Raw genomic sequence first — 24,393 nt, 5'->3', positions numbered from 1 at the left:
GGCTGCCCTATAGCGCGTTTCCTGGAATACGAATTCTTCCGTAATTGAAAATGGAGCGGCGGGGGAGAGGAGAGTCGCGCTGTCTCCATCATTGAGAGGCGCGTCCACCTGCTATTACTGGAGGCCCGGGCTGCTGCTGCTGGTGGTGGTGGTGCTGGTGGTGGCGGCAGGGGAGGGAGGGTTGGGGGACATGCAGGGGAAGTGTTTGCATTTCGGGGGAAAGACGCATCTCTGATACTGTCCAGGGCAGCTGAGAAGGATCCCATTGCGACGGGGGAAAAAACGCAGTTTGGGCGCACACGCTCTGGAGGTAGGCAGAGAAAACGCTATTATGCTGCTATTCAGCGTGCCGTGTGTATTTGAATAGAGAGCGAGCTCTATTTGGTATGCACAGGACAGCCTGATTTATACACACACACACACACATACACACACGCACACACTGATTTATATCCCTGCCTTCCTTGATTTGGTCTGATCGGACATTTTATTCAAAGGGAGAACTCACACCATGCATGCGGTGTAGTAGCAGCCCTACCTCCTTGGGACAGCTGTCGTAGCCTACATTCATTCGTCTCTGCTCCATCGATTACCTTCTCCCTGCGAAAAAAAAAAAAAATACCCCCACTTACTTAAAGCACAAGCTCCGATCTATTCGCTTAAGGCTCACAAATTCAATCCAAATACAGATGCCACGTGTGGTTGTTCGCGTTGATGCCAGTTACCTTGCACTGTTTGCATGTTTTGAAGGCAAACACTGGCCTGTGGACGTCATTTTGAAGCAACGTAATGCATCCCGAGCAGTATACTGGCCCAAAATGAATAAGAAATGAATAAAGGGGGAATAATCTATAGTCCAAACTGATGAATGATTCATGAATGAGCTATTGAAACCTAATGGGATAACACATCATCTCTCTAGGCCCCTCCACTGTGATGGCGAATAAATGATTCATAAACGGTTTATAAGCACAAATCCTTAAAATTGGCCTAAACATGACGATAGCAGAGGCTCACACGCAGGTGCACCAAGGCATGTGTGAATGCCTGCACTGTCGGGTCACTGGATCAGTAGCTTACTGTGTCTGTGCTCCCCTGTAAGGATGCTTCATGACAGATGTTTACTGGATGTCCCAGTCTACCACACTGTCAGCCAGACGAGCCTCTCTGAGAAATAATGAGCTGCAGCCCAAGATAACAGCCTCTGTGCTTGGTTGTTGTGGAGGTGTAACTTTGTTTTAAATAGGGATTTAATTGGATTAAATTTTAACGAGCTAGAAATGTGCCTGCCTGATATTTATTGGAATGCCTTGTAAGATGGGATTTTCAAATTAAAAAAAAAGAAGAAGAAGAAGAAAAACTTGGCAAATTTATCGCCACAGTTAATGATCTGTTCAGCTCACAGTTATTGACCCGGCATGACTTGGTTTTTGATTTGTGTTTGAAGCCTTTGTAGCCTACTTGACAGGGTGCTTTTGACTTTGCTGCACGGTCTGAGAAAGTTGTTGGATTATTAGCTTAAAGAAAATATGTAATATGTGATGTTATACTGCAGATGTCCAAGGGTGGAGAGTGGGGGCAGGTATAGTGAGCCGTTAGTAAAATGTCTGTCCGTCCCCACTCCTCTAATGTGAGGACAGGAGTGGAACCCAGATGGAAGGCCATGCATTGATTGAGTCAAAGAGAGCCTATAAGAGGGCCAAATTGAGTTGACACGTTGATGTGGGTGTCATTATCACGTGTGACGGCACAGTGCGCCATTGGACCCGAGGCTATGTGACGTGTGGAGGGGGAGAGAGCCTTGTTTGAGGATCATAGATACGGAAATGATGATAGCTATCATATCAGCCGTGCCTTCGTTCGGCGACGTGCCACCGAGCGCGCCGTGGAGATTTGTCTTTTACGGCATTTGCCACTCACATCTCCTCCTGGTCAGCCTCATTGCTGTCACCAAAGTGCCATTTTCCGTTCGGTTGAAATTAGGTGAGAAATTGAGCCCAATGACACATTTCAGCAGCGTGGCACGGTTCCACGGCAGCGAGGACGGCGCTGGCAGGTTTTCTGAAAATGTGTTTAAAATGCTATCCGAGCGTTATGTTGCAGCAATAAAACCAGCAGCTTGTGTACATAGTCTCTTATCTTCCCCTGTCCATGTGTGCACCGTGGCTTCTCCTCTGCTCAGCCTAAAGGCACATGTTGGGCCTCTACTCTCATGTCTCTTGAATGGGAAAGAGTCTCAATTATACACAATGAATAGCTCCTCATCAGTAATCCTTTTCCCTACAAGTGTTCACATTCTTCATATCTCAGGGTCATGCTTCTGGTCGGCAGTGTGTGCATGTGTGTACCGAGCAGCAAACATTTATTTGTGTTATTGATTATTTTTCCGTAATTCCCCAGTCGCTTATGTTGCATTATCCTGCTAGAGCACAGGTGAGAACATCTCATTAGGCATACAGAAAGGCCATTCCTAGCTCATATGGAGCCCTGCTGTGTTTTATGCCTGGAGCGCTGTGGTTTTCAGTATAGAAGCACCTTAGCCGAGTCTCGGTCTGTGCAGAAGCACGCTGAGCTCACCGGGGCCGACTGCATGTTTAAGCACACTGTGCTTATGTCAGGCCACTGTATGCCGAGGCCTGCTGTGTCGACCTCAGCCCTGTGCTGGGGTTGTGACGGGCTGGCTGTGGCCCAGCGGAGGCAGTCTTTCTCTGTGCTGCTGCTGCTGCTGAGTTCTGTAATTAAAGGCAGAGGTAAGTCCAGGGGAGAAGGCTGAGCTCTGATTGCTTTTCATGGCCGCGAGGAGAGAGCTGCAGTCCGTCCTGAGGGACTGAGGCGCTGCTGAGCTCTTTCACCGCCTGCTCCGCTCCCCCCCACCCAGACAGGAGCCGTTCCAGGGAAGACACACACATTTGTTTTCGCATACTACTTGCGTGTGCACAGACGTAAACATGCTCCAGTGCAATCTGCAGCACGCACACAAACACACCATGAAATGCAAAAATACTGTACACATGCACTGGCTGAGGGAGGAAAACATTTTCCCCTGTAGCTGAAAGTCAAACTGTGCTAAACTGCTTTAAAGAACGCCCCGTTTTAAAGAACACAAGTGTCAGTGTGAGGCGAAAACTGTTACAGTGCAGTCATGTGATGAATTAGAAACGACGCAATCAGAAAGACATTAAGGAACTCACCTTTTCATTGGCTGCTCTTCAGCATTGACGGAGCAGTTCATGTGTGAGTGGGCTTAGTAAGTGTAGAAGTGAGCCCGCCCCTCCCCTCCTCTTTCACTTCCATGGCAGCAGCCAAACCTACTCTGCACTCGGAGGGCAGAGCAAACACGGCCATGCTCACGTATAGGATCTGGGTGGGCCCCAGCGCTTTTAAAAAAGATGAGAAAAATGGCCTCAGTGCTCTCCTCTCCTCTTTCTGTGGACTCATTCATGACAGCTGGCTGGTTAAAGCACACTGAGGGTTTAAACCATCACATGCCTTACAAGTCGTATCAGAGAGAATCCCATGGAAAGCAAAAGCAGAGTACTTTGAGGATAGGAGCTTTAAAAAGAAAGAGAGAGAGCGAGGGAGGGAGGGAGCGTTTGGATGCTATTTAAATGCCAAGTCCGGCCACATTTTTTTCTTTTCCTACGTGTTCATGAATTAGTTCTGCCAAGATAATTAAAGTAATGCATCAGGATTTCAGCCATTAACAAATAAAAGTCCAATTAAACTGGGGTCTATTAAACCACTTTCCACATTGCCTACTTGATCTCAATATGTAGGCTGGTGGCCACTGGGACCATGAGCATGCAGGCTTGACGTTCATAGCTCATTTCCTGCTTCCACATCACACTCTTATATTGCAGATAGATAGATAATGTGAAATTTCCCCTGTTCTGCTCACACACTCTCCCGGGCCCCCTTGTATTTTCAGCTCGTGGGATTCTTGAAACAGATAGTGAGATGCGATGCTAGAAAATTTGAGAAGGATGCTGAAAGAGGTGGAGATGTAACGCAGTGGACACAGGTGCGCCGTTATGAATGGTGTAAAAATGGCATATTCACAACGTGACTGGAAAGAGAGGAAGGTATATGACAGGGCTGGATTTTAATTGGTTTCACACAGTGTGCTCCTATGCATTGTTTCCTTTGTAATGGTGCACACAGTGGCAATAACAGCTCTGTTTTTTTGTTATATAATAACAGTAATAGATTCCCCTTGTCTGCAGTGCCCCTGGTCTAATTCGAACATTTTTTTTTTTTCTAGATTCCTCATGTTTGAGCCATTTGGAGCTCTACATTCATGGACACGTACTGTCAGTGTCCCGAATACTGGATAATAGGCCACATTTGTTAGCCTTATTTTTGATTTGGTGGTTGAAAAAGGAGTGGATGTGGGTGGGTTGAAAAAAAAGGACTGATAAAGTGAAAAAAGGGACCAAAACATTAGGTAGGATGCAGAAAAAACAAAAAAAACAACCCAAAACAAAACAGAGGAGCTGCATAGGAGATGGGGGACGGACATGGTGGGAAGATTAGAGGAAGGACTGGACGGACAGACGGAGGGAGAGGGGACAGAAACAACAAGAAAGACGTAGTTAGTGTTGGTGGTGGGGGTTCGGGGCACGTCTTTCCAGTACAGCCAGTTGGAACAAACAAACGGTCGCGAGACAGACAGTGTTGTTTCTAATGGGAGAGAAGCTCGCTGTGCCCTGGATGTTTCCCTCCACCTTTCATTTTCTAAATGCTGTTTTGTCTGTTCACCACTTAACAAGCCACCAGTGCCTCAGAAAAGAAAACCACGCTTTATTTGCTGCTGTACATAATTACCAGCCATTCAAGACAGACTTGTTTGCTACTCTAAACGATGTTGTGAATTTATGTACAAATAAGAGACAGGCCATATTTTGCTGTAAATCTTCTTCTTTTTTTTCTTTCTCTTTTTTTCACTCCCCAAGTCGAGTATTTAAAATTTATGGCGTGGCCGGCGTTCGCTCAAAGATCTGCTGTAATTCACTTCAGTTTAATTGTGCTGCTGTTTGTGGAGACTGCGGCATTTGTGCCCTAATCAAACATTAGAGGTAATTGAATCAAATGGCTATTTTTAATCATAAGTTGTGGTTGATGCAGGCGAGCGTGATGGGAAGAAGTGAGAAAAAAAAAAAAGGTCTGTGGAGCAGATGCAACGGTCTTTCTGTCAGATGCAGTCAGCTGACGGATGGCGCTTTACTTTTCATTTACCATAGCGCGCCAGAGGCAAAACATAATCCATGCATACTGCTTCTGAGCAGAAGTCAAATGAGAAATGTTTTTGAATATCTTAACACAGAGGATGTGAATTGCGTTGCATACATGAATTTCAAGTTGGATCTGACCCTGATCTGTTGGATGATGTTGCTGATGATACAACAGCATGACTGCTATTCTACTACGGGTAATAATTATAATCATTCACAGCTAGTGGTCCTTGTCACAGGAGTGGGACACAATGGAAATAATAATTAGGACTTCTCATTTCAGATGCATCGCAGGAGAGTGTATGAAGTGTGTACTTTGACTTCTAGGATGAACAGCTGTGTGTATACTCGCCTGTTTCTCAGTGTGTGTGTGCTTTAGCTCTAGCAAGGCTCAGTAAGATTTCTCCATCTCCTGGTTCTGGGTTTTCTTCAGCTTCGGGACTCCTTTTGTCTCTTGCACACTCACACTTACTGTATATTTTCCATCATGACAGTGACCCAGTCTCTGCTGTCATAAACAAGCAGCTAATTGTAGCATAAAGATACTTGAAGGGCCAGGATGTCAGCTTCACATTTATTCTGGGCTCACCCCTGACAGCAGCACTGGGTGACGTACCGAAGCTCTGTCATGCGCAAATAGACATTTTTCAACTCACTATCTCTCGGTGCTCTTCTAACCCATTTCCCCAAGTCATCACTCAGCAACACTGACAGAATACGACCCGCATATATCACAGTTGAGCCAGTAAAATGCTCTCCACGAGGAGTCAAATATGCACCTCAGTGTAGCCGCTGCTGATAAAAGGGCTAATTCATCATTTAGTCACACAAAGCCTCAGAGATTCTTTGTAATATTGGTTCAAATTCAGCATTGCTGCATTTAATGAATAATATCCAGGTTTTCCGATGTAGGTATTTAGCTGCGATTTTGAATAAAGTGCCGCATTTATTTGTTCCGTTTATGCATCTCTTTGCATTTGGTATTTTCATTATGATTGGTTGTGCTTTTGTATGAATAATCACTGAAATTTGTCCATCGCAACGAGCACCAGAACCAGCCAGAAGGCGGGCACCGAATGCCTGTGCTGTTTACTCTGTCTTTTCTTTTTATATCATATACACTGATTAGAATTGTTCTTTAGCTCATTGTAGAGCGTGTAATTTAATTAAAGTTGCTGTTTGGTGGCTTTGGACTAGGGCTCAAGTAATTAGTGAGTCAATCATTTTCTTGATTGTTAGGAAAATAATCTGCAACTAATTTGATATCTGTTTAAGACATTTTTGAACAGAAATTATTTTAAAAAAGAAAGAAAAATCCTGCCTCGAGATAGTCGTCTTAATTGAGCGGATCTGCTGCTTTTCTTTTAATAATTTAAGGGTAAATTGGCGCGTTAGTGGCACAAAAGGGGGGAGTCAGCAAATAACGACAAAAAAAATCGGTGGTTGCGGCTTGTTTAAGACAAAATTAAACTCAAAATGTAAGAGGATTGCTTTGTTTTTTACAAGTCAGTGGACGGAACAGTCATTATTGTGTGATACAAGAATACAGTTTTTTAAGGGGGGGGCTACAGATGTAAATGTAGTCACTAGTGGGGAAGCGAAGTGGAAAAATTACATTTAATAAGATGCTACCAGTGGTGTCAAGGACATGCTTGGCCCTCATCGCTGTTATTACTTCCAGTGAAAACACGTTTTTGTTGCTCCTGTCGTCGTTCTGTTTCTGTCACTTTCGGCTAAATACTTCGGGAACATCACAAGACCAGGTATCGCCCTTTTATATTCAAATAACTTTGTGTATTACCTGCTCCTTTGAGATCTCCCTCTGAGGCGTGAGTGTGTATATGCACTTGCATGAGTGCACTTTTTTTCCCTTTTGCCTTTTGTGTGCAATATTTGGGATTTGCTTATGGTTTATTTATGCAGGTAATTCCACTGAGAGAAACTCTTTGTCGTGGGAGAGCCAGTGTACAGTCTGTATGCATACTTTATAGCCATATGATCTAATAGGTTTAAAAGCCGCTATCAAAGATGTATGCTGCTGCGGTGTTTTGGCTCGAGTGATGAGGCCTCTGGAGATGCGGTGTCTTCGTGTGCATTGTGCATGGTGTACTGTATGTGCTACGTGCTCAGTGTGAGTGTGTGTGAGTGTGTGAGTGGGTGGGTATTACTCATGTTGTGGGGACCTAGATCTGTTTACACCATCATATAATGGGGACTTGTCTTCCTTATGGGGACAAGGCAGGTCCAGCACTTTAAGGTGAAGAGCTGTTTTAAGGATAGGGGGTTTGTAGTTGTGATTAATGTTAAATTAAGTCTCCAGAAACTAAACTGAAGTCAATATAATGTCCTCTGTAGTTATGGAGGAACAGTGCTGTATATGTGTGTGTGTGTGTGTGTGTGTGTGTGTGTGTGTGTATATATAAATATTGCTTTTTAGGCGCTGCCCGTTCTTTCAGAAGTCCTCTGTGCTGACTCTTAATGCCAGTGTACTGTGAGTCTACCTGGACTTACTGACCCGACTGAAGATTAGGAGTAACAAACAGTGTAACACACCGTCTGTGTTTCTCTCTTGTGCTCTTACAAATCAGCCCACCACTATTCAGACTCCACGGTGAATGCAGTGACAGTGTGCCAAGCATTCAAAATATGAATGTGTACATGTGCACATGCTTAGTCTTGGCCCCTGACTTCTATGTGGGCACGGAAGTTTGTTTGTTTTTCTGTTGTATATGCATGAATCGGTCAGCCTTCATGTAGTAATAAAATTAGTTATGTTTTTTTTCATCGCGCGCTGCACAAAACAATAACGGGCGAGCGCAGTTATTTACCGAGTGCCTACAAGGAAAGCGTATTCAGAGGACAAGGGCTCCATTGTTGAGAGAAAAGCAAAAAAAAAAAAAAAAAATGGTAACAATTTACACTTTGACTCCATCTCTGGGGGCCTTACCAAATGTTAATTTAAGTTCCCATTATAAAATGTATTTAAGTGAGACTAAGAATTAATTCCATTATTCTTGGAGGCAGCTGGGGCTTCTGGATCCGTTGAGATGGTTTTCTGCTCCCTCCTGAGACCTGTGGGTTTTCCCATCACTTTTAAAATCAATTACCTTTCTACCTCCCTCGCCTCTCCAACTCTCTCTAAGTACTCTTGTCATATTCTTCATTAGAAAACCCACCACTTCACCTATAGCTCACTATGAACACCTCAAGCGGAGCTCTGTGTATTTTTAAGGCACATGTGAGTGGCTCACTGTGATTTATTAATATGTCTTGCACAGTGGCATATAGGTGTAGGACTGCGCAGCTTCTTTCACAGCATATAGACAGTGTTGCTGCCTCAGATATAAATAGGAAGACAATCTGTGACTGGGTAAGACCTGTTAGTCCTATTTGACACTAAAGCCACAACAAAGGCATTGCTGTGCTGCTGCTGCTGCTGAGGAGCGTCTGCAGCCCTTGGGAGAGATCATGTTATTTTCCCTTGTGCGCCATCTCACAAACATCTCACTGCACTAACTGAGGGGAATAAGCATGGATGGGCTTGACGGCTGCTTCCTATTTTAGTCATCGGCAGGTAGGCGGATGAGTTGAACTGTGGAGGATCTCTGTGCAGCGAAGTCTTCGTCTAATTAGTTTGTCTAATTATGTCTTTGTGCTGGAAATTTCTCAAATTAGTGGTATCGTGCTGAATGTGAGCATGCTCATTATGGTTGTCATGAGAATTGTTGCGGCAGTTGGAAAAGAGACGAGAAAAGGGAGCGCGCGAAGGAGTGTCACTGGACCCAACAGCTCCCCTTGGTCTAAATCCCTTTATCTAATACAAATATCTGGTAATGGGAGATGCAGCACCCTAGCTTTGTCCCAGGAATTCGCGGGGGGAATGTGACACCCCTCCCTTCCTCCGTGTGCAGGAGCTGCACCTATTTGTGGTAGACCACAAAAAGGCCCCCTTTGATTTCCCTTCCTTGTGTGTTAGCTGCAGGAGTGTCAGGGAGCATCAGGGATGTAAGTGTCTCACATGAAGATGCTTTTTGATTTTCCCTCCTCGTGAGGTGCCACCGCATCAGGAATGAGGACCCCCTCCCTTTTTTTTCTCCTCGCCATCAGCTACAACACCACGGTGTTTCTCCTGGTGACCAAGTGGGGGGGGACGAGCGTCCTGCATCACCTGCCAGGGTGCACGCTATTTTCCCTCTGCATGGCTTCTCCTCTTTCTTTCCTTACTTCATTTTTCTCTCCCTCTCTCTCTCTCCTTTTCATACAGTCCCTCTTTCTCTCTCTCATTCACTCTTCCCCCCCATCTTGGACCTACAGTAATTGGTATTCCGAGTGGCAGCTGGGATCCATACAAACATAGCAGACAGAGGGAGAGAGTGCGAGCGAGGCAGAGTGTGTGCGAGGAAGAGAAAGACATGCAGGCAGAGAGAAAGAGAAAGCCAGCAAGTCAATACGCTGGTTCATTAGAGCACTGAGTCACAGTGGCCGCTGCCTCGTTTGTTTGTGTTTGTCCAATACTCTGTCTTAAGCAGAACCCACCGCCTCTGTCCGCTCACACTGGCAAACCTGACAGCAACACACCCCGGGCTGCCTGGTCGCCTGTGATATGGGCTTTTCGGTGCCTGTGAGTATTTGGACATAGCGGCTTATGAAATAATTACCAAATCAATAGCTCTGAATTAAGCAAAGCCAGGCCTTTTCTCGTGATTCTCAGCAGCCGCCGCGACCAGGGCTGCAGCGAGGCCATTAAGGCCGGTGGGAGTGATGCTGTAAGTGTTTGCTGTGTGCTCTTTAATAATCACGCTGTGATTGAGTTATGTTTAGCATAACTGATTATGTGTCAGCAGTGCAGATATTTTTGACCGGATTACCCGAGGTGTTGATGAGACTCGAAAAAAAAACAAAAGCCTAGCTGATCTTGTTATGGCAGCGAACGTAAAGAAGGCGGGCCAGTTCTGTGAAATGGAATTTAGAGATGGGGGAAAAAAGGAGAGGGGCTCCATTAGGAAACAAAAATAGGATTCTGCAGTTATTGAAAATATGAAAGTGGATGTTCCGAAAAAACAAGAGAGAGGAGTGTTCTCTGGTCACGGCGAGCTGAGAGCAGACCACTTGTCAGGATATTGAAAGAGAAAGAGAGAGCGAGAGAGAGAGAGGGAGAGGCAGGTTAAGAGAAAGGGCTGAAATGACCTGTTCCTCTCTTCGAGGCCTGTTTATTTTGGAGGAAATAGTAATATGTCGGTGGCTGTGTGTTGTCTGGCTGGGCTGCTAGCTCCCAGGGCCCTCGTGGTGCACAGTGACCTCTCATTACCACTGCTTGAGGGAGCGTGAAACGGAGGAGATCACTCCAAAGGGCAGCTGTGTAGATGCGCCTAACCTTTTAAACCATCAGGATACGTCAACCATACAAATAACTCATTAACCTTATCCATTTAAATGAAAAGCTCCCACTTTTATCCCACACCCCGTCTTCTCCTCTGTATTAGATTTGTTTAATTGGCCATTGCACATGATGAAAATGGCAAGTCCCTTTCCAATGTGGTATGGTCAAGAAAGCCTTACAGGAGGCCAATGGGGATTTGTCCTCCTTTGCCCCAACACTTAATGAAGCTGGTTTAAGATTTGGGGCAAACAGAAGAAAAATACGGGGTTGTGAAGGTGAAAGCGTGTTAGCATGTGTGTGCGTGTGTTTCTGTGTTGCTTAGGAAGCGGCCTCCCGCTCTGTCCAATAGCATAGGAGGGTATTGATTGGAGGAGCTCAATAGCTTGGGCCTTTTAATCACCTCGCTCAGAGGCTGCTTTGTCCCACAGGCCCAAAGAATAAGTGCTGGTAATACCCCTGTGCATATGCACACAGCCACCGGCTCCCAGCTCCTCCCAGACTCACACAGGCTCTAATCAATAGGCCTGATTAACACCGGTTCTCATTTGCCCCCCCACCTCCCTTCCCACCAAACATTTTGCCAACTTTTGCTTTAATTCAGGCGCAGTCTGGTAACATTTGAAGCCCACAGCCACGGCGTTTCTGCTATTCTGACGAGAGATTTAACCTGCGGCACCTAGAGCTGGATCTGAGCCCGTCAAACGACAAATGCTTGTTCAGTGAGTCTAGAATAATGCGCTGTTCTGACCCAGTTGTAAAGAAAACATTTAGACTTACACATCAGGTTTCTAAAAATGGCTTTTCTCTCACTCTCACTCTCTGTTTTGCACTGTCTCCATCCCTCTCCTCCTCTCTCAGTCTGTCTCTCTGCCTTCTTGGCTGTCATTTCTCTTTATACTGTTTAGAAATGCTGTACATTGTGTTACAGGGTTGTGACTGATAGCCTGCCAATTTCAGCTGTGGCACATCAGAGAGGCTACCCCCCCACCCCCCTCACCGAACACAGAGAGACACACATTAAAGCCGTGACAGTATGCTCCTTTTACTGCTCTCGCTGATTCCATACTGCCCGATTAAGTGTTTCGCAAGAAAGCTGGGTTTTCATTTATTATTGAGGACGAACACTGAAAACACACAGTGGCCAAAACTGCAGCGCAGAGAGCGTCTCGATGCAGGAAAAACACAGAAACTCCCTCTTGGCGCGGTTTGCGCTGTAGACGTGCCGCAGCTTTACGGGCAGCAGACAAGAATTATTGTTCTTTCTCATCAGCGATTCCGAGGCCATTAATATTTCCATCTGCGCGGCCTATCAATAAGCCTCTAAGCCGGGTTTCAAAAACTAATAACATCAATGACTTTAAAAGGGAAAACAAATATCAAAGAAAGGAGGCGTATTAGCAGCCAGAGATGGTGAATATCGAGATTTGAGTTTGTAGACGGAGCGGTGTTGTTGTTCTGTCCCGTGCCCTCCTCATTATTAGCCCCAAACACATACAAACACATGACTGACACCCTTCTCTGCATTTTCCTGCCTTGTCTCCCTGGCTCTTTTCCCGCTGCCCTCCCTTTCCCATTGCCTCATTCGCTCGCTTTTTCTCTGTGTATCTCCTTTCTTCTCCTTCTGTCCTCTGCTACCCCCCTCCTCCCACCCCTCCTGCCCCTGTCCTTTGGTTTTGAAGCCAAGTAAAGGAGTCGCTTTCTGAAGCAACGGGGAAATAATTTGTGGCTCCGAGAACAAAGGGAAGTCTTTACTGTGAGAGTAATGGAACGGATTTTTGTGATGTGGATGGAACCGTCTTCATTTTAGGCTCTCATTTTAAAAAACAAAATACTCGTAAAAGATTAATTTACTGAGAACAATAATAACTCTGTTATACAGACAAAACAGATTTTTCTTTTATATCAGGATTATGGTTGGTATATTTTAAAACCCCCCACAAAAACATAAATAAATATATATATTTGCACTACAGTTGCATTTTTGGTGGTTTCAACAGAGTTGTAAAAGTTTGCATCTAAATTCAAGCTACTGCAATATCACCACAGTTTTAAAAAGGCCATGTGCAACCCATTATCATCATATATTGACTGCAAATTCCTCAAAGCCCTTAGGAGAGCCCCATACCCACTTATTGAGCTGTTATCAATGAGCTGCTTTTGTCTTGGCTCAGGAGACTGTGGACATATAAGCAGGACATTTATTGTGTTGAAAATAAGGAGTTACGAGGCCAGAGATGCAGTGGATGTCTGCTGAAGGCTTACTTCAGGCTCCTCAATGTGTATTTCCTCTTCATTATTCAGGCTTTTTAACCCAGTAACTGATTGTATGCTTTCACAAGCAAACCTATATCTTTCTAGTATAGTGGATGTGTTGTTGTTTTCTGCAGTACTCTTTCCTGGAAGTGAATAAACAATAAGCTAACCTAACACCAGCATGTAAAGGACGGAATAGAAATTTCGTAGCTTTTTAAAAATATGCTGGCATTACTTCAGTGAGGGAATTAGTGACCCTTTTGTATTCAAGATTCTCGCAGTAACCTGAAAATCCACTATTTAATCATTAAATTAAAATATATATATATACATAAACAAGATTTGAAATAATTTCCAAAGAAAGTGAAGTAGTGGGTTTAAGTAGAGCCCTACGATTTAATGACCCTCCTCAGCTTATTGCTTTCTGGCTCTCTGGTAGGTGCTAAAAATCTCCTGGACTTTTCATTGAAGGCATAAAGATGTGTAGCTGGGCATTCAAAGCAGATTAATGCTGGTAGAAGACCACAGATTTTGTCATTATAATTGTCGGTCTGCTCTTTCCCCTGAATCTCTGTGTATGACACACTCGAACAACTCTATCAGTTAGGGCTATCAGACAGCGTACTATTATAGTACACTGGATTTTATAGTAGTAATGTTTGCATTGTTTGTAGGCTGGACCGTGGCTAAACCTTTTTTTCTTACTGAAACTTAATATATATCTTAGTATACATATCCGTATACACTTACCTCAACTCGCCATATTGTTCAATTGCTTGATAATATAGGTATCGCAAGTTCAAATCGAATGGGGAGGAATTATCCAGTGAGCAGCAGTTCTCTGGGCAACAATGCCTTTTTGCTGCCAGAGGTCAGAGGAGAACGTGTTGAATTCATTAAGCTGATAGGAAGGTAACAGTAACTTCAATAACCACTTGTTACAGCCAAGGTATGCAGAAGAGCATCTCTGAATGCACAACACATATCTTGAAGTAGATGAGCTACAGCAGCAGAAGGCCACACCAGCCAGTCAGCTAAGAAAAGGAAACTGAGAGTACCATTAGGAGACAGCCACTCAGTTTGTTCACATTTATAAGTAAATTACTACAGCATGTAAACATCCTTGTAATCCTGCCATAAAAGAAGAGAGTCAACATCCTATGAATGTTTCCTTCTCCAGACCTACTTAGGTCAGTTTTGGGTCATTTGAATTGATAAAATAAAAGCTAGCTAATTAGCGCTACCGTTACTTCTTTTTCGCCCTGCACTTCTCACCAAAATCTTAATCTCTCTGCAGTTTTGTACATTTTCATCCTGGTAGCATCATAAAGAAAGGGATTCTCCACAAGCTACATCAAAGTTTGGGAAAGATGGGGGTCTGGCAGGGCATAGTGATTGGAATACTGTGCTCGGATGCAGTATTGGAATCTCAAGTGCTCAAAACTGGCAGTTTCTTCACATATCTTTATTTATTGTTCACTTAAAAGGAGATCTAAATATTTATGGCTTTTTAAAAAAAGGAAGAAGAAACGTTGACAGGCATGTGCTACAGTTCTATCCAGTGTTTGGCTGGCACGCTGCCCTCCAGCTCTCCTCGCCGGTCACATAACCGAAAGCTATTAGCTTAAGAAGTTGCTATTGTTAAAAAAAATAACCTTCTCTCACATCCTGCAAACAAGGAGCAGCGTGATTGTTCTTTTGGAGCTGAGTTTCTGGCAAGATATGTTGGTGGTTGAATATTCACTCTTATTTCAGCTTTGTCTGGTTTCGTCTCCACCATCTGGGTCCTTAACATTCTAGATGCTTGACTTTGTTCTTTTGATAGGTGCTAACTTTGTCTGCTGTTTGGTGCTGGGCAGGTACTGAGACATATGTGGTTTTAATGGAGCTTTTTATCTTCAAAAACTATGCCTACAAGGTTTAATGACAGCAGCTGTGGCAAAAGCATAAGGGGGGAGTGCTAAAACATAAAGGCTTAGAAGGTGTGGTGATAATTCTTGTGATTAAAGCGTTGTCAGGGACCCCTTATGTTACACAGTTTAGATTAATAGTAATTAATAATGCAGGTTTGAAGAAACTGACTGCTAACCTACAATTATAACTTAGAGAGTGATGTGAATTGCCATCATGTCTCTTTGAACACATGTCAGTGATACTTTTGACAGAGCCAGGTTAGCTGTTTTCTTTAGCTTTTAGCCTTTATGCTAAGCTAAGCCAAGCTGATAGCTAACTAATACCTGTTTGTTCAGCTCTATTTAAAACACTCTAACATAAATAAACTGCTTGTTTAAAGTCTTCCTGTGATGTTTCAGGAATTACTTTTTCAGCAAAAAACATGTTAAGATAATAACGCAATTAAATATATATGATTAGTAAGATGCTAGCAATGCAGTTTACAGTTTTCCTGATATTGCAGAAATACCTAAAAAATAATACTTTTTTCATCTCTAAATGAGATGAAAATACTAAATGAGCAAAATATGACAATGAAATATTCAAAAACTGAATTTGCAGTCTAGACAGTGAGTGAAAGCGCTGAAACGATTAATGGTTTTAGCCAAACCAATATGACCCCCACAGATAAGGTGTGTTTTTTTAATGTTGTGAAACAGTAAATCCTAGTATGAATACTAATCAGAAAAAAAAAAAAGAATTGGCATGATTGGTGCATTTCACGTCAGGCCACAGAGAAGAGGGAGATGTGTTGTTTTTGTAGCACAGAGTCCTGCATCACTCCTGCAGCCTCCTGCCCCCTCAACACTGAGGGGAGTGACTTAGCTTCCTTTCTGGTAGCTGTTAGAGTCACAGGATTAGTCATCTTTAATTCTCAGCCATCAGCACAGTCTGCAGGGGAACAGACCTTACAGTGACACAACTTTACCATCCCTTTGTCACCAATAATTAGACATGACTGTCTAGTGATGTGCTGTTAGCGCACTGGTAACAATAAAAACATAGTCCAGGTTTGAAATGCAGTCATATTCATTGTCTTTAGCGCTGTTAAAGATTAGATTATTAAAATTACACTTATAAACAGCTAAAATATATTAAAACTGTTATCAAGAAAGCTGCAGGGCACACTTGATGTGGCTTAAATCTCCACTGTAGACAAAAATATGAGTGCTTTTAAACCAAAAAAGTCAGTAGATTAATATGTTGCTCTTTATGCAGATACCGGCTCACTACACTGCAGCGGTAAAGACATTCAGCACTGATTCTTTTTCTTATTTTAAATGTCTTTGTTTTCTTTTCACACACAGCTCACTCCATATACATATCAGCTGTTCATGTGGAGACTTAATTATTTTGCAGTAGGCGAACGAGATGTTATGGTCAGATGTACGAGCTGAAATAAAAAGGCTAAATTGCAGTTGTTTATGTAACATATGTGCAAACAGCAGCTTTAAAAAATCGATATAGCCTCTGTTTGTGAAGACCTGTTTTGAAGCCTTGATTTTAGCGTAACTGCCAGCTTGAGTTTTTGAGGCCAGAACTGAAGATATTTGGGAAAGTGTGTGGAGAGCTACATTATTCTCTAGTACTGCTAAGTTTCGATAGCAAGGCCCATCCACCGACTTTACAGGTACCTGGTAGTAATGCTAAGTAGCAGAGAAAATCATTTGACTGGCTGTTACAATTAACCACACAGCAAGCCATGTAATTAATTAAGTAACAGCATTAAAAATGTTCTAAAAGATGCCATTAGCACAAACACGGTCAAGAGGTCAAGCTGGATGATTTGTTTAGCGGCCTAGTCGGCACCCACTTGTCAACCAAAGCAGCCACAGTCTAAATAATGTATAAGTTTGGCACGTTAAATGACGGAGTAAAAATCCTCGTGAAGGGTCATGAAGGGGCTAAACTGTCTTAAAGTTTTTGTACCAAGGTGTAATGACTGGTATTTTAAGATGGAGTGACTCACTTTCAGAGCCAGCCTCAAGTGGCAGGTCGGCCTTGGCTTCATTTTTATCAGGTTGCTGCTTGCTGTTCAGTGGAAGTGCCGACACCCTCCAGTGGCTGTAGTGAGTGTACAAAGGACTTGGTTTTAAAAGATGGATCAACAAAAAACTTTGAACTTTAGTACAAAAAGTAGTCGTAATACTCGGCTAAAGCTTACTATTTCATTTTTTCTGTTCTTAATCCAAACAGTAATCAGAAACTGGTTTTAGAACTTCCTTTTCAGTGGTTTTCAAGATTCAGACTGATGTGGTCCTTTCTGACTGTCATACAGGTGTTAGATGTATTTGTTTTTCGGGCATGAAAAAACAACAAACTTTGTCATTTGTTTCGTATTGTGCAATTCAAAATGTTCAATTTTATTCAGTTCAGTTTTATTTATATAGAAATCACAAGTCACAACAGCAGTTGCCCCAAGGTGGTTTTTATTGTAAGGAAAAGATTCTACAATAATACAGTGAAAAGCCCAGCTATTAAGTGTCCCCCTTTGAGCAAGCACTTGGCGACACTGGAAAGGAAAAACTCTCTTTTAACAGGAAGAAACCTCCAGCAGAACCAGGTTCAGGGAGGGGGGGCACCTGCCACCATGAATGGTTGGGGGGATTTGAGGCGAGGAATACAGGGTGAAAAACACACTGTGGAAAAGAGCCTGAGATTAATAATAACTAATGGTTGACTGCAGAGTGCTGTGTAAGCACATAAAGAGTAAAAAAGGTGAATGAACAAGAAACACTCAGTGCATCATGGGAAGTCTCCCAGCAGACTACACCTACTGCAGTGGAACTAACAGAGGATTTAAGTAGAGAGAGTGTCTGTCTCCTGAATCCAAACTGGGAGCTGGTACCACAGTAGAGGGGTCTAAAAGCTGAAGGCTCTGCCTCCCATTCTACTTTTAAATACTCTAGGCACCACAAGTGACCTCACAGTCTGAGATTGAAGCGCTCTATTGGGGTGATACGGTACTATATGATCTTTAAAATAAGATGCGAGAGCCATAATTTAAAAGCCAGAAGAAAAAGGTGTTTATCCTCTTAAGTCATGAAAGGTGACAGTGGCATTCCTAGTGTCGTTGTCACATCAGGTCGATATTCTGTTAACCCTTTAAAGCCTGAACCATGAAATAATTGCCAGAAATGTCTATTTTACTGAACCAATTTACTGAACCATGTGACAAATTTGTTTTAAAAAATTAATGACGTTTTAATTTTCATATGTGACTTTTAATTTGTATCGTATTTGCTACATCTGGCATTAAAAAAAATTGCTTAAAAATATATTGTGTGATTTATTTAGAGTAAAATCAGACTGATGATGCAGAAATCTCAAAAACTCACAAAGAGCTCTATGTATCAAATATGATGCACTAGGCTTTAAGGGGTTAAATGGTAATCATGAAAACCCAACAGAATGGTAACTTTGAAATCTAACAAACAAAAAATACTACCGTAGAAATGAATCATCAATATAAAACAATGTAAAACAGCCCGTAGGTGTTTGGCTCTCACTGCTGCATCATCATCATCTTCATCATCATTCATTAAGCTGTAAAAACACAGTAATGGTGTTATCACAACAGGGTCGTTGAAGCTTTTCTTCTTGTGGTTTGATGTTAGGCGCTCATGTTTTTAGAAGGGATTGGGCGATCGGGCTCCTCGAGGAGCATTCAGAAGGATCCTCCATCATCATTCTGTCTGTCATTTTCTCCACATCACCTTTACCATCTTCAAGCGCAGGGAGCGAGCATGTGAAATGGGACGTTGTCCGAGCATACAGCCATTAATCACAGGCGCAGAGGTAGTAAACAGTCTTTGATGGTCATTAGAAAACAGTTCTATTACAGAGGTTACTATGTCTAGCGGTTAACCTTCTCCTCTTTGATGTATAGCAGCATGGGTGTTTTAGAGCAGGAGAGGAGGAGGAGGAGGAGGAGGAGGGGAAAGCATCCTCACCTAAGCTTGGAATGTCCCCCTTCAGCAGCTTTTGAATCGTTGTGCAATCATCATGCAACCTTTTGTTTCCCTCCCCCCAGTGCTGCTCCTGCTACCCCCCCCCGACCATCATTCCCTGCCACCCCTTGTTCTCCCCTCCCTCCCTCCTGTCATCTGAAATGTGCCCTGCATAAGTGGAGGCAGCTGCTTAAGTGCTGAGAAAGGGAGGAGAAGGGGAGAGTGGAAGTGGAAGGAGGGAGGTAAGGGCCGAAGAGAGAGAGAGAAAGAGAGAGTCTGACTCACAGTTAGCTTTGCTTTCCCTCCCTGAATGCTGCAGCATCTACTCCTCCCATTGCACTCAAGGTCTCTCTCTCTCTCTCGCTAACACACGCACACATCCACTGACATTCATGTGCACAAACACACACGCACAGGCACACGCATATTTGCAAGCATAACTAAGCTCGGTCCAGTATTTTACTTGAGGTTTGGTGGTTGTTGAAAATAATTTTGTATTGTGCTGCCTTGGCGCATTATTGACTTGAGAGGCTTTATTGTCATCTTGTTTTTTGTTATGAAATTTTAATGCGGACCCTCGTAATTAGGGTGGCTGTATTTGATGCAGCTGCCAGCCTTATCTGTGTGCTGGTGGTGGCGGTGGTAGATGCAGGGCTACTGATGCAATACAATAAATATCACATGGTTAGTGACAATTGTCTCTGTCAATAAAATGTCAGATGAAATATCTCTGGAGCTTGAGGGCAATTTGGCAAGGGTTTGTGCCTGTGTCTTTAGTGCTCTTGTGACAGTGGGCTTCATAGCTAAAAGCACACTCCCCTGCAGTGGAATTACATAGTGGCGGTGACGCCAGCAAAAGCTCAGGGCTTTTATCAGCTGTCATTCACACAGGAGAAGCTGGATAGAGGCAAGGCCACCACGGCGTGGAATAGGACAAAAGCCCAATGCTAGGCTGTTATTGTAAAGGGAAAAAACAGCATCTAACAAGGTCAGAGAGGCACTGTGGTGAAGTTGGTGCATTGTTTCAGTGACATAACAGTACCGTGGCCTTGATTTTGAAACACAAAATGCACTTTTAAGGAAATGCTGATCTTCACGTCTCTAATCAGCTACTTAATTTGCTTGATAACATTTTGGATGTGTGTCGTCTGTAAGGTAACATGTTGCACAGTTTTGCATATGCAGCAATTAAAACAAGGTAGGGTATTTTTTAAAGAACAAAACTGAACACTTGCCATGATTATTTTGATATTTAAAAGATGATCAATGCTCTGCATTTATATGTACTTTAAGTTAATGCAAAGATTTTACTTGAAAAAAATAACACCGCATGTTCTTTTATGTCAGTTGCTCACGTTTGAGTGTTTTTGTTAATAACAGTAATCTGAATATGTTTGGGACCTTTGGTTGACCATAAAATACGTGAATACGTACAATAGAAGAATGCTAAGCAGCAGCTCAGTTTCTATTCTATTTATATAGCACCAAATCACAACAACAGTCACCTCGAGGCGCTTTATAAGATATGGACTGTTAAACAAAGCTTACAGTATCTGCATTCTCAGGCAGTCTCCCATCCAAGAATTAACCAGGACCCAACCTGCTTAGCTTCTGGAACTGGGCGTGTTCAGGGTGGTGCAGCCGTAAGAGAAACTCGTTTTGACTTTGACTGCAGTAGATTTTGTAATTGGTTTTTCACAATGTGACCCTCATTTGTTAGCTCCTGTAAAAGAAGAAAGAGAGAGAGAGAAAAAAAACGACACAAAAGGTGTTAATTTTTTTATTCAATATTTTTTTTGAGAAAATGAAAATTTGAAATGCACATGGAGGCAGTCAGCTTCATTGACCTTGGGCTTTATGAAGTAAACTGCCAGTGCTGTTAATGTAAGCTATGACTTCTAGTGTTTGGGTAAAGTGAATGTATGACAGTATCCCCTCAGATATAAAAGCGTCCGCATTGGTCATAATTTGCATATATATTCAATGCAAAAATTATACTTGATGATCACAGTGTCCATTCAGTAATTATCAAACTGCATGTCATTAAAACTGAATAGTTGATTAAAAGTTATTGTAGGAAGCTACATACAGTACTATGCAAAAGTCTTGAGCCATCCATGTTTCCTTTACACGTCAGCCAAATCAAGACTTTTTTTGGTAAGTTTTTGAGCAGTAGTTCCCCAGGCTTTCTGACAAACTTTCAAAGTTTGTCTTTGGGCAGTGGCTACTTTTTCACTGTCTTTTTTCAGTTCACTCCTTGTACCAGACCATTTTTAGACAAATTCCTTTTGTTTGTTTGAATAAAAAATTTCAGCATTAAAAAAAGCATCTAACTGGTAAAAAGGAGGGTTTTATTTACATATTACAGAAAATGTAGCGAGGAACCATTTTTAATTTCTGTCTTTAGGCACTTTGTTACTAACGACTTGTTGCTAGAACGCATAATATTTCCCATTTTTTTCTCAAATTCATGAAAAATGTCAAAGATAACAGTATTTTTGCACCAACAAAATGATCCCCAAAGAGCTATTTGCAAAACAAACTGCTTATCTCAGCATGGTGTGCAGTGTGTCCTTAAAAAATTTGAGGAAACTACAGTGCCAGGCCTAAAACCTATTTAAAGCAGATGAAAGTCAGAACTATCAAAGGTAAATGAAATAGGAATCACGCCAGCAAAGACCAGAAACAGGACGTGAGAGATCACACAAGAACTGGACTGAACATCAGCGTCAACCGCTTTTATGGTGGGATGAATCCAAATTTGAAATGTTTGGTTCTATAGATATGTAGAGAGGAGGTCAGGGGAGAGGTACGACAGTGAGTGTTGAAAACATAGTGAATGATCTGTCATGGTTTGACACAACATGCCCGTAGTGCTGGAGATCTTGTTAAACTGATGAAATTATGAATAAGTACGACCAGATTTTGTAATAACACCTAAAAAGCATCTGATTGGTAACAGCTTCATTTTTCACCATGAAACACGCTTTAAAAGCATACCTGGACAGAAAACACAGAAAGGAAGATTGTGATCAAGAATAAAGGTGGTGATACCAAATACTGACTTTCAAGCCTGTTAAAATTGTACAAATGATTTTTTCCTTATATACTACGCATGTTTGCGCACTTAAATAAATCTGATCCTAGCAAAAAATAAAGAAATAAGAGATGGCTCAAGACTTTTGCACAGTACTGTATGCAGCAGTGACAGCGCTCCTGCATTTTTGCTTGTTCGCTACCTGTGATTTAAGATCTTGTGGAAGAAGAAGAGCAAACGTTCGGTTGAGGGGGCTTTACATCTAGAATTACACAGTTCTTTAATCATATGATAAGCTTGTATTATTATAATTATGTGCTTGAAGCCCGTGTTCATCCTTTCACAACACTGTTAATCCTGATTTGGGAACAATGTTGTGGATGTGGAGCCATTTGGACTTTTGGCAGAGAGGTTTTATCCCAAATCAGTGGATCCTCTTGACCAGGGGAAGAAAACACTAAAAGAAATGAGTGACTGTTGCACAAAGTATGTAAAGCTGATTTTTTAAAAGTTACTTCAACGACACAGTAGAATAGAAAACAACAGACAGCAACTTACCACCATAATAAGAAGCATAGTATTAAATGCCTTTACTGCTGCTTTATGTGGTTGGAGATGAATTCAGATCCTACATTAGCATTAATTGTTTGACCCAAGATAGTTAGAGTCAAAATTTCTGACTCTTAAAAACTGAACTGAGAAAAAGTTAAGGGTCTGTGTGATATTATTAGGGTTGTCTTAAATATTCATGACTGGGGGCGGACCCACAGGTCGCTGTAGGTTGCGAGGTTCCTTTGTCAGATCACTTGGACTTAGAAAGAGGAAGAGGAAAATATTCCTTCATTATTATTCATACATCCCAATGATTATGACACGTGCAGAAATGTGGCTTTCAAATACTACACCGGCTTTCCCACCCAACAACTGTTTTCATGAAATTCCTTAGAAACAAGTGCAAGCCTCAGGTAGCCATGGGAGCAGTGGAAATAAAAGATAGAGTGACCATTAGATCAGCTGCGCTCCATCTTAAGAGGGTGGGGTGCAACATCAGATCAGCTCCTGTCACGACCGTCCGTGTTGGGGTTGTTGAGGGATACCCCGAATCTAAATATACACTCAACAATCATTCCTCTTTGTTTGCGAGCATGTACACTAAGCAGTTTTTCAAAGAGAGGGATTCCTGCGCAGGTTTCTGTGTGTAGTTGAAAAGAGTGTTTGGCAGTCAGTGTTCAGTTTTGTTCAATCAAAATACCGTGTGTTTAGACTCCCATTAGGTTTTGGATGACAACAACTATTCTTCCTGGGCTGCATGTAAAAATATACATTGTGACAATACAAAGCAGCAGCACTTGGGCACAATTACATAATGACAACACAGCTCTCAACATCCACATCCTGTGTGAAAGCAATCGCCTGTTTTACTATAGCAATTTACATGATTGCATTTCTGCTACCCCCTATAACAATCTCATTCTCCTTTTAGAAAAATATTATTTTGGTATTCAAAAATAAAAGAGAGAAGCATCATTGGTTTGAAGAAAAAAAAAAATGCCCTGAGATTTTTTGCTGGGTGAATTTGAGGAATGACTTATTGCTCTGGTCTGCAGAAATAAAATGCATAGATTTGTGTTTTTGCTAATTCTGCTCCCACCTGAATAATGCAGTAACCGCAAACCTCCCCAGAGTCTGCCTTCGACTAATTAAAATTAAGCATGCAAGAGGTTAAAGAGCAAAAGCTTAACAGACTTAAGCGTATATGCGAGTAGGATAGGTTGGCATGTGCACAAGTTATACCAGTGAATGCCAAATAGCTTTGATAGCCTTGTGCTAACTTTAGTAAGACAGAAGAGGCAGAAACACATGCAGATTAATGCACAGTTCGTATATACATACATATATATAAGTCGATCTAGCAAAAGTCCTGAAACAATAACACATGTCCCACTCAGTATAAATGGCAGGTAACAGTTTTCTGAAGTGTTGATTTTTTTTTTTTTTAATAAGTAAATAATTACAACAGGGTAATTAGTTCCTCTTATGTGCTGTTTGGCTTTGAGCCTGCACCTCACTAGAGTAGATGTGAATTTGTGATGTGACGTTTTTGTCATACAAAGTGAAGCGAGAATAAAAGGTACAAAAGAGGCAAATTACCAAAGACAAGTATAACATTTGTTTGTACAAGTGCAAAATTCACAGGACATATTTTGATATCGCTGCTATGGAGAAAAACAGTGTTCACATGTCTTACCTTTTATTACCACATAGTGCATTTTCCTCAAATTGACAAACACAACATTTGACAACAACGGTTCTACCTTTGTTTTTTTTGTGTGTTTTTTTTTCTTCACTGCTTGCTATATTCAAAATGCCTACAATGAAAGACAGACTGCATTTACACCGGTGTTGCTCAGTAAATATGGCTGATGTGACTTTAATTTTTTTTTAATAATCAGAATTATTAGTAGAAAGGCTAGCTGAAGGAGTCAGAATGAGTTGTTGTTTATTGTTTTTGGTGAATTATGTGTAGAAAGATGCTTTTTTTTCATTATCGTGTGGAGAATCAGAGCATAGACAGAAGTTAGGCTAAGC

At 42.1% G+C, this 24,393-nt stretch overlaps 1 protein-coding gene across 1 annotated transcript in view; it reads left to right on the top strand.

Annotated features, from left to right (window-relative positions):
* Nucleotides 1-202: 202 nt before the first annotated feature.
* Nucleotides 203-24,393, top strand: part of nexmifb (neurite extension and migration factor b) — a 51,413-nt gene continuing 27,222 nt past the window's right edge. Inside the window, exon 1 of the mRNA XM_039616927.1 lies at nucleotides 203-310. The gene's annotated coding sequence lies outside the window, so the exon portion shown is untranslated. The remainder of the gene's footprint in view (nucleotides 311-24,393) is intronic.

This window comes from Oreochromis aureus, linkage group 2 (assembly GCF_013358895.1).
Source record: "Oreochromis aureus strain Israel breed Guangdong linkage group 2, ZZ_aureus, whole genome shotgun sequence".
NCBI classification, from domain to species: domain Eukaryota; kingdom Metazoa; phylum Chordata; class Actinopteri; order Cichliformes; family Cichlidae; genus Oreochromis; species Oreochromis aureus.
Note: the sequence above shows the minus strand (reverse complement) of the source record. Positions and strands in the feature narration are given on the sequence as shown.